The sequence below is a fragment of the Gracilinanus agilis genome, chromosome 2 (genome assembly GCF_016433145.1).
Source record: "Gracilinanus agilis isolate LMUSP501 chromosome 2, AgileGrace, whole genome shotgun sequence".
Taxonomy (NCBI): Eukaryota; Metazoa; Chordata; class Mammalia; order Didelphimorphia; family Didelphidae; genus Gracilinanus; species Gracilinanus agilis.
The window spans coordinates 40433153-40443948 of NC_058131.1; positions in this window are offsets into that span (position 1 = coordinate 40433153).

The window sequence follows — 10796 nt, forward strand, 5'->3', positions numbered from 1 at the left end:
AGTAGCTAATTCGCATTTCCACTGGTGTGGTCAGTCAAGACTTATTTATACAATATTGATAGTTACATGGGTGTGGTCTTTTCAGGTCTACATCCCCAATCATGTTCTCATCAACCCAGGTATCCAAGCAGTTTTTTTTCTTCTGTGTTTCTACTCCTGCAGTTCTTCCTCTGAATGTGGGTAGTGTTCTTTTCCATAAATCCCTCAGAATTGTCTTGGGTCATTACATTGCTGCTAGTATAGAAGTCCATTACATTCGATTTTACCATAATATATCAGTCTCTGTGTACAATATTCTTCTGGCTCTGCTCCTTTCACTCTGCATCAATCCCTGGTGGTCTTTCCAGTTCACCTGGAACTCCTCCAGTTTATTATTCCTTTGAGCACAATAGTATTCCATCACCAGCAAATACCACAATTTGTTCAGCCATTCCCCAATTGAAAGGCATACCCTCCTTTTCCAGTTTTTTGCCACCACAAAGAGCATGGCTATAAATATTTTTGTGCAAATCTGTTTATCTATGATCTCTTTGGGGTACAATCCCAGCAATGGTATGGCTGGATCAAAGGGCAGGCATTCTTTCATCGCTCTTTGGGCATAGTTCCAAATTGCCCTCCAGAATGGTTGGATCAGTTCACAACTCCACCAGCAATGCATTAACTTCCCAATTTTGCCACATCCCCTCCAGCATTCATTACTTTCCCCTACTATCATTTTAGCCAATCTGCTAGGAGTGAGGTGGTATCTCAGAGTTGTTTTGATTTGCATTTCTCTAATTATTAGAGATTTAGAACACTTTCTCATGTGCTTATTGATACTTTTGATTTCTTTATCTGAAAATTGCCTATTCATGTTCCTTGCCCATTTTTTAATTGGGGAATGGCTTGATTTTTTATATAATTGATTTAGCTCCTTGTATATTTGAGTAAGCTTTACATGTATTATTGATCAAGATCTATTTCTATATTATTAATATTTGTACTAGAATGATTGTTTAGACTAGAGTCAACATCCCCAATCATATCTCTGTTGCCCCATGTGATCAAGCAGTTGTTTTTCTTCTGTGTTTCTACTCCCACAGTTCTTCCTCTGGATGTAGATAGCATCTTTCTCAAAGTCCCTCCGAATTGTCCTGGATCATTGCATTGCTGCTAGTAGAGAAGCCCATTATATTCAATTGTGCCATAGTGTATCTGCCTCTATGTATAATGTTCTCTTGGTTCTGAGGAGCTCAAAGTCTAGAGAGAGAACATGAAAACAATTATGTACAAACAAATTAGATACAGGATAAATTGGGAGATAAACTTAGATGGAAAGCACTAATGGTTTTTAAAAACTTTTTAAATTTTAATTTTTATTGTCATGCAAAACATACTTCTGGAAGACACTAATATTAAAAGGACTTTTTGCAAAAACTGGGATTTTCATTGAGACCTAAGGAAATCAGAGGATCCAGGAGGCACAACCAAGGGGAGAATGTTCCAAGTATGGGAGGTAGCAAGTGAAAATTGAACTCTGATAGTCTATGATTCCATGATCCTCCCTGCTTTCATCTTCCTTTTATTCTTTCTTTTCTTTTTTTTAAACTCTTGTCTTCCTTCTTAGAATCAATACTATGTATTGGTTCCAAGGCAGAAGAATAGTAGGCCATGGGAATTAAATGACTTTTCCAGGGTCACACAGTTAGGATGTGTCTGAAGGCACCTTCCTTTTCTATTCACAGGAGACAGCTCCTGAACTGTCTGCCTTTAAAGAATGTTTTTACAAAAATAAACAGTATGGAAATAGGTATCAAGTGATAACATTCCTATAAAGCAGTGGAATTGCTTATCAGCTCTGGGAAGGGAGGAGGGAAAGAAAATGAATCATGTAAATATAGGAAAATATTTTTAAATAAAAATTTACAATGCAAAAAAAAGTTTTTAAACTCTTATCTTCTGAGAATCAATATTGTGTATTGGTTCTAAGGCAGAAGAGTGGTAAGGGTTAGGCAGTGGGGGTCAAGTGACTTGCCCAGGGTCACCCACTGAGGAAGTGTCTGAGACCAGATTTAAACCTAAGACCTCCGGTCTCTAGTCTGACTACCCACTGAACCACTTAGGTGCTCCCTTCACTGACTTTTTGTAATTTCCCTTTCCTTTACTCCCAAGTCCTTTGATCTCCACCCTGCAGTTTCTTTATCAGTAAGAAGGGGATAAGCCCTAGCTAAGTCTCAAAGTGATTGATTGTGAAGACAAAGTGAGGCAATGGGCATCTTGCCTGATGTGGATGGGTCTCACAAATTGCCCTTTACACATAGGCTCTTCCCCAAACTATAGCTAAAAAGAAATCTCATACTAATAGAAAAAACAAACAAACAACCCATCTCAAACCTTCTTGAGAAGAAGCAGGAAGATGGCAGAAATAAAGTCTGTGTCCTGTTTTGAAGTCCCATATCCAATTTATAGGCATGAGATCCTGCTACATCCCACCCAGCTTATGCCCTAATTAAGTCATTTTGTTCACTGTTTCAATATCCTTCTCAGTAAAAGGCAAGAGCCAAGGAGCTGACAGATGGGAACCTTATCCACAGACATTTCACGCCTAATGTTACAGGCACACAACTGAAATTGGTCTAGAGCAGTGATTCCCAAAGTGGGTGCCACCGCCCCCTGGTGGGTGCTGCAGCGATCCAGTGAGGCGATGATGGCCACCGGTGCATTTATCTCTCCTATGAATTGCTATTAAAATTAAAAAAAAAATTAATTTCCAGGGAGCTAAGTAATATTTTTTTCTGGAAAAGGGGCAGTAAGCCAAAAAAGTTTGGGAACCACTGGTCTAGGTCTACAATGGCCACCAACTAGAAGGGTTGTCCGCCTGTGCACACCCTGTAGAAATAAGTCTTATACATATAATATTTTCTAAAACAGGAGCTGGACATCTTGAAGAGCTGATAGCTTCCTTGTGGAAAAGTTTCAGTGTCACCAATGCCATTTATGAAACACCTACTGTGTGCAGGGCACTAGACTACAAGGGAAGCAGCACCCCACTTGGATTATTTCAGATGGTCCTGATTTTAAGGAAAGAAAATGCTAATGCTTTTAATCAAGCTTTGAAAGGGGTAGATCTTTTGACAGACTACATTTCACAATGTGGAGCTTAGAAAAGGTTGCATTTGCTATAGGTATGCATTTATAATTAGAGTTCTTTGAGAGATTGGTTTTGGGTAAGAATATCAATTTCACTTTTTTCTTTTTAATTAATTCATTGATTATTTCAGGTACACGTAAAAACAGTTTTTGACAATTATTTTCTGACATTTTAGGATTCAGATTTTCTCTGTCTCTCCCTTCTCCCCACCTTCCTGAGGTAGGAAATAGTCTGATATAGGTTATACCAATGCTTTCATAGTCTGATATAGGTTATCCTAGTCTGATATAGGTTATACCAATGCAATACATAAGAAATATACATTTATCGATTAGGCTAGCATTATAACCATAAAGTGGATAGATCAGTGGCCCCATCAAATGACCAAAGACCCTGAAACTCTGGGTCTATAAATCCAATTTGGAAGCTCATTTATTCGGCCCCTCCCTTGAACATCTCAAGACATCTCTGCTTGGTAAATAGCTAATTAGGCAATGATCCATCAGACTCTCACTCCTCCTCATACCATAGGTGATGGAGAACATGGAGAGGAAGAGAAATGTTGTCTCCTTCATCTAGCACCCAAATTTTGTTAAAAGGAAGATATTTCTGGGGCAGCAAGGTGGCTCGGTGGATTGAGAGCCAGGCATAGAGATGGGAGGTGCTGGGTTCAAATATGACCTCAGACACTTCCTAACTATGTGACCTTGGGCCAGTCACTTGACCTCCATTGCCTAGCCCGTACCACTCTTCTGCCTTGGAACCAATATACAGTATTAATTCCAAGACAGAAGGTGAGAGTTTAAAAAAAAAAAAGGAAGATATTTCTTGGGATTTCTTAGGACAAAAAAATTTGAAAAGCAGTAGACTGGAGGGAGTCTCTGACCCAGAACCCAGACCCAGGAATACACAGGAATTCTCTCTAACCCATGACCTTTGTACAGAAATTATATAATATATGAAAAATAACTTCTTACATATGGCACAACCCCTGACTTTTTAGGATCTAGCTTTGGAAAGAGACCATATCTATGTCATACATGCTTTAGTGATGGTGGGTGAATGAATGTTTTTGAAGGTAATAGTTCAAGTTGACAAATCCTAGGGACTTCTAAGCAGGTAGTGTACACATCATTGTTTCCAACTGTAATAGGAAATATATGTTAACCCCAGTTTTTACCATGAGACAACGAATCCAGAATCAACAAAAAAATTTGGTAAAACTTTGTAGAATCATAATATTCCTCCATAATTAATCATCTAGTTTTTGCCTGAAGACCTCTAGGGAGATAGAATCCAACACCTCCAGGGACAGCATATTCAACTTGAGGACACTGGAGACTCTATAAATTGAATCTTTTGGACTCAATACTTTGACATTCCTTAGGTACCAAACAGTTGTCTTCTACTTTGGCTTCTGAGCTCCATATTTGTGAACTTCTTTCAGTGGTAGAGTCCACTGTCTGTGACCCTGTCCCATGCATTACTAAACACAGCTATCAAGTTCCACCTAAGATTCCTCTTTTCCAAGTTAGCCTTCCTCTACCCTCTTTAATCAGTCCTCATATTGACTGAACTTGAGATCCTTTTACCACTCTGGTTACTTTTTTCTGGATTTGCTCTGATGAGAATCTAGCCTAAATGGACACAATATGAACACATGGGGCAAATACAGAATTCCTTGACTTTTAAAATTCTATGTAGTCAGGTAGGAGCACAGGATTTGAAATTGGGCATCCTAACTTCTAGACCCAACTCCTTTGTTACATGAATTCTGAACTTTGGGTTCTTTGACCATCAAATGGGACTAATCATCCTGAAAGGGACATTGAGGGGAGCAGATGAAGTAGTGCCCTTGAAAGTTGGATAAGATGGGAGGGATTCTAATAATTATGATGATGATTATTGATATAGATTCCATTCAAGAAACATTTAAAAATTTTTATTCTTATTTTCAGTTCCAAATTCTCTCCTTCCCTCCAGCTTCTTCTCCACTCTTAGAGAAGGCAAGAAATATGATATCTATAGTTTGAAGTCATGCAAAATATTTCCACATTTAGCCACAATCCAAGATAAAATGCAGGGAAAAATGAAGGAAAGAGAAAAAATATATTCTTCAATCTGCACTCTGAGTCCATCAGTTCCCTGTATGGAAGAGGATAGTATTTTACATTATTTCCCTGGAATTGTAGAGGATCATTGTATGAAACAGAGTTACTAAGTCTTTCACAGTTAATTATCATTACAATATTGCTATTAGTGTGAACAATGTTCTGGTTCTGCTTACTTGGCTTTGCATCAGTTCATATAAGTCTGCCCAGGTTTTTTTTTGTAATTGTCCTCTTCAGCATTTCTTATGACCCAATAGAATCTCTATTCTGGTGGAGGGACGCTTCTTGTTTTTAGAGAGCTGCATATAACCCATGATCTAGGACCCTAGTTTCTTAATTTATACCAATTGCCTTTTGGACATCTTCTTGAACTGGATGTCCTAAAGGTACCTCAAATTTAACAGGTACAAAACTGAAATCTTCACCTAAAACTCTGTGCTACCTAGCTACCCTGCCTGATACTGAATAAGTGTATAATAAAAATTTGCTGACTGACTGACTGATCAGGTTTATTTGGGGGCGACTTCTCCAAACAGATCTCTGATTTCTTTTGCTCCCACACAATGTTGTCTTTAGGAAATCTTAGAAAAAAATAAAACCAAAACCAAATTTAGCTCTTGTCTAGATCTTCTAACAGTAGGTAAAAAGATACCTACCTTCTATATATGCACTCAGGGTAACTCAAGTTACCTTTCAGGTAAAAGAAGGTTTTTATTCTACTGCTTTCAAAGCTAAGCTAACAAACAAATAAGTAAAGATTTGTTTATATATTTACTTTATATATTATTACTTATCTATTTTGTGCATAGTTACTTATGTATTAATTATATATATCAATCAATAAACAAGTAAATAAATGAGTTAGCAAATAAATGTTTTAATAAATAAACAAATAGGTTAAAAAATGAGTTGGAGAACCTACAGCAAGGCATCTATAGGTAAAGGACCCTAACATAAAATAATCATAAAGCACTTAGCACAGTGCTTGGTACATAATGGACACTCAATAAATGCTGATTGCTTTTTAAAGATTGTGCTTTTTTTTTTATTTTAAATTTTTAAATTTTAAATTTTTAAAAATTGTGCTTTTAAAGCACAGAGCCTGGTGCTTAGTAGGTGATCTATAAATACTTATTTCTTTCCCCTTTCCCTAAAACCCTAGGATTCAGAAAAGGCCTCCCATAGACAGAACCTAGGAGCTCTAAGAGGCATTCTAGACATGGGGGACAACATTTACAAAGACACAGACATGAGAAATGGCCTATGAAGTTCTGGAAAGAGCTAGGATGCTAGTTTGACTAAAATGTGAGAAGAAGAGTAATGTGAAATTGGCTTGGAAGAGTACAAGGGACAAATTGGAGGTGGGAACTGAAAAGGAATGATGTTGTCCCTCTGGTGCTTGGGTAGCTCCAAGTCAACCTTAGGAAAACAGGAAGGAGCTTGTTTATGGGAAGGGAATGGACCAGACTTTGAACACATTTCCAATTGTTCTCAGCCTAATGCTAGTGCTTAACATGAAAGGGATTGACTTTGTGTTTTGTTGCTTTTCCTGATGGTATTTTCTAGTAAGTTGCAAATCCCACTGAATAACATTGCTGTTTCCTTGTTTCAGAGGTTCAAACTTGTGACTCTGAATATCTCTTTTTGGGACTGTCATGAAATCTTTCAATGAATGGCTGCCTTATGATGCCATCATTTTCTACCTTAATTATGCCTGAGAAAGCAAAAGTAAAATAAATTGCTTTAAAATGTTAAATGTTTATTCATGTAAATGATATGGGAGCCAGAATGTGAAGGATTTTAAGTGCCAGCTAGAGTTTATATTTTATCTGAGAGGCAATAGGGAACCACTGAAGATTTTAGAGTAGGAGGATAACATGATCTCTAAAGAATCAAAATTGGAGGGAATCCAAAGGCCACTGGAGAAACATGTAATGCGTTTAAGTTAGCTGGAACATATTACCAAAAATGACCTACATGCAAAAAACTACATAAAGAAATATGTCAACTTGAAATAAAGAGGGCTACCGAGTGGCAACAACAAGGGTCTTTGATCAGAGGGAGGAACTGTAGTTTGGGGGTCACCACACAATGGTTACCAAAGTGCAAAAGTGCCCACCCTGAGGCAGAAGGACTTGGGATTTAAATACACTTCAACAGAGGGTAGCTATATAGTGCTGTGGATTAAGTACTACGTCTAGAGATGAAAGAGCCTGAATTCAAATCTGGCCCTAGACACTTCCTAGCTGTATGACCCTAGGGAAGTCATTTAACTCTGATCGCCTAGTCCTTAACACTCATTTGCTTTGGAACACAATTGATTTTAAGATGGAAGGTAAGGGTACAAAAAAGCAATATATGCACTTCAATAGGGAAGAGTGACCAATATGGGCAGCAACAGGGAGAAGTGAGTAACATTTGATGAGAATAAAGGCTCTAGATATGATCAAAGTCTGATTGAATCAAAGGTTCTAGGAGTGGTCATTTTCCAGAGATATCACAAGACCTGCTCCAGCCATGAGGTCAAGGTGGTCAAGGTAGCCCCTTCTGATAACTACATCTAACACATATGATCCTAAAATATACAGACGATCCAAATTCTGCATTGGTGTCCACAAAATACTAAAAGCTCCCAAAGAAGGCCATTGGTCTCTTGAGTAGACTGTCTCTGGGGTGGTTCAAAGAATAGCATAATTAAGATTTTCCAAGATGAGTAGAAAAAAATGGGTTATAAGCTGCAAATGGATACATAAGTTCTTCGAGGACTACCACTTCTCATCTTTGTCATTGTCTCCCCACCTGGCACTGTGTTTATTAAATGCCTACTGAACTGAAATGAAGTGAATCAGATTCAGAGGGATGGATAGACTGTTCACACAGAAAATCAGGAGCCTGTCAAAAAAGCTGTTAAGTTTTGGCACCCTCAACCTGGAGACAATGCCATGGGGAAACTGGGTGCTAATTTCCCACATATGTCATCCACGGGTCATTTTGGCATCACAGTTCTCAGTGCTAACCCTCCTCTCCTTTCCAACACACACACACACACACACACACACACACACACACACACACACACACACACACAGAGTCACATATATTTGATCTTGTGAACAATCTTGGGAATGAGAATTGGCTTAAAGGAAGACGCTATAGGTTCCTGCTTGATGTGAAGAGATGGAAAAGAAATTTACCCACCATCCTGAGACCCAAAGAGAATAAGGAAAAGGGATGAGGAGAACAGAAGGACTGGATGTCCTATGGCTCTTGGCATTTCCCTCTGGCATCTGCTTTTCACAATCTTTGAGTGCTAATTGGCCAACACTCCCCTGTACTGACGCTTTCCTTGGGAACTCTGGCTGTGTTGCTTCAGGCTGCTACTTAGATCTATTTTGGGGTGCTTTGAAAACACAGGAGGATATACAGTCTTTCGTTTCATAGTCACGCCCAGTGTCCTGTTTCTTTTCAGATAAAAAAAAAATCTGCTAGTCTCTGCTTCTGCTTTCTTGGGGGAGGCGGAAAGGAAGATAGAGACAGAAAGGTTCTAGGCTAGGATGAGAGTCAAACCTTGGTGATATCTCTCTTTTATGGAAGAGATCATAATCAGAATTTCAGAGCTGGAAGGAACCTTGGAGGTTGACCAGCCCCATCCTCTCTTTTTACAGAGGAGGAAACTGAGACCTGGAATAAGAAAAATCCTTGATGAGAGTTAATAGTAAATATCAAACCAGAATTAACTGAGGTCTCTTGACTTCTAATCCAATATTCTTTTCATTATACTAAACCACTTCCTTGTCCAGTCACCATTGAATGAACCTGTTATTTAGAAGAATGGAATCATGTCAATCTTTGTTTTTTTAACTCTTTTTAAAAAACCCTTTTTAAACTTGATATTATTTCTAAGATAGAAGAGAGGCAAGGACTAGTCTTACAGGAAAACCAGGGGAGTTGACTTAAATATTAAATGTGGGTCCAGAAGGGTGTGTAGGAGACAGGAATGACAAAAGATGGGGACTTAACAAGTTAGGGAGAGTGGGTTTAACTGCTAAGGAAAAACAAGCAAATGACAAGAGTTTGTAACAAATTTAATGAAGGGAACTATGGACCAAAGGATGGGAATAGGGGTTTCTACACTTCCAGACTATGGGCAAACCAGAGGGTCAGGGGAGGGACTTACCTACACTGAACTGAGACCTAAGCAAGACAGGGCCCAGAGAACAACAGGACTAAAGTGGGAATCCTCACAGCAGAGTCCTGACACACTCCAGCGATGTTGCAGCTCCTCCAGGACCACTATCTGCACTCCTTCAGGTGGGTACATTTGGGAGCTGACCCAGCCCAAGTTAACCTGCAACTCAGGTTGGGATTAATAGTTTCTACCAAAATCTCCCACAAGTAGATGACAGTCTTCCTTCAGGATCTCTGGAAATCTGGTGCAAACTCCACTTCCTCTGAGGTCTCCCAGGATCACTTACAACTTGTCCCAACCACCATGGAGTCATCTCAGAGAGAGAGGCCACACTTCCTGCTCCCCCATTCCATTTGGAATTCTCCAGCCCTTCCTGCTAGGTCTCCTAAATAATAACTAAGTAATCCTCCTCACAACACTAAGAAACTGGTGTTAAGTGACTTGTCCAGAGTTACACAGCTAGGAAATATCTAAGGCCAGATTTGAATCCAGGTCCTCCTGACTCCAGGCTCTATCCATTATGCTACCTAGCTACCTCCTGGAATCCTGCCAATCTTGTTATTTTCATTATTGTCAACTCTTATAACCAGAGAGCTAGAGTAAGTCCTGAAAACCAAAGAGCCACAGTGTGTTCAGCGATATTGTTAATATTGTTAATTTCCTTTAAAAGAGAGAAAACAGAGACACATGTGTTAGGGTTGGAATAGAACCAAGTCTGGGGAGGAGGAGGAGGAGGAGGAGAAGAAGGAAGGGGAAGAGGAAGAGGAGGAAGAGGAGGCAGCTGCAGGTTTTATAGTATTCCAAGAAAGAGGGGATGGGGGTCTCAGATTGGGCAGCAAGGGTGGAAACTTCTGCTTAGTAACAGGAGATGTTTTCCTCAGCTGCTTGGGATGTAGACTAGGATGCAACTTTGACAACAATGGCAGCCTTAGACTTATCTACAAGGACTCAGGGACCTCTCAGGGCTGGTCTGAATCATTCTTGAGCAGAATACCTGCAGTGTTATTTCTAGTGCATGTGTCATTGTTTTATCAAGTTAATCCTGATGTTTCTCATCCAGATCTAGAATCTAAGGCAATCCTAATAATATAAAGTCATCAGAGACAGTATCACTCTGATATTATAAAAGAAGACTAGAGTCAAAAAAAAAGTTTGCAGCTCAAAAGAAAAATGGCACCCACGTTCTTCCTGGAGGGCCAAATAAAAGAAGCAACAGAATTGATTTTTATCAGGTGTCCAAAGGAAGAAACATCATTTCATGGAATGCTAGGTCCTCTTGCATTGTGCTGCCAAGAAACTGCAGAAAGACTCAAATTCAAGATAATTGTAGTTTATGCACCGATATCTGTTGTGGAAGATGAGGAAG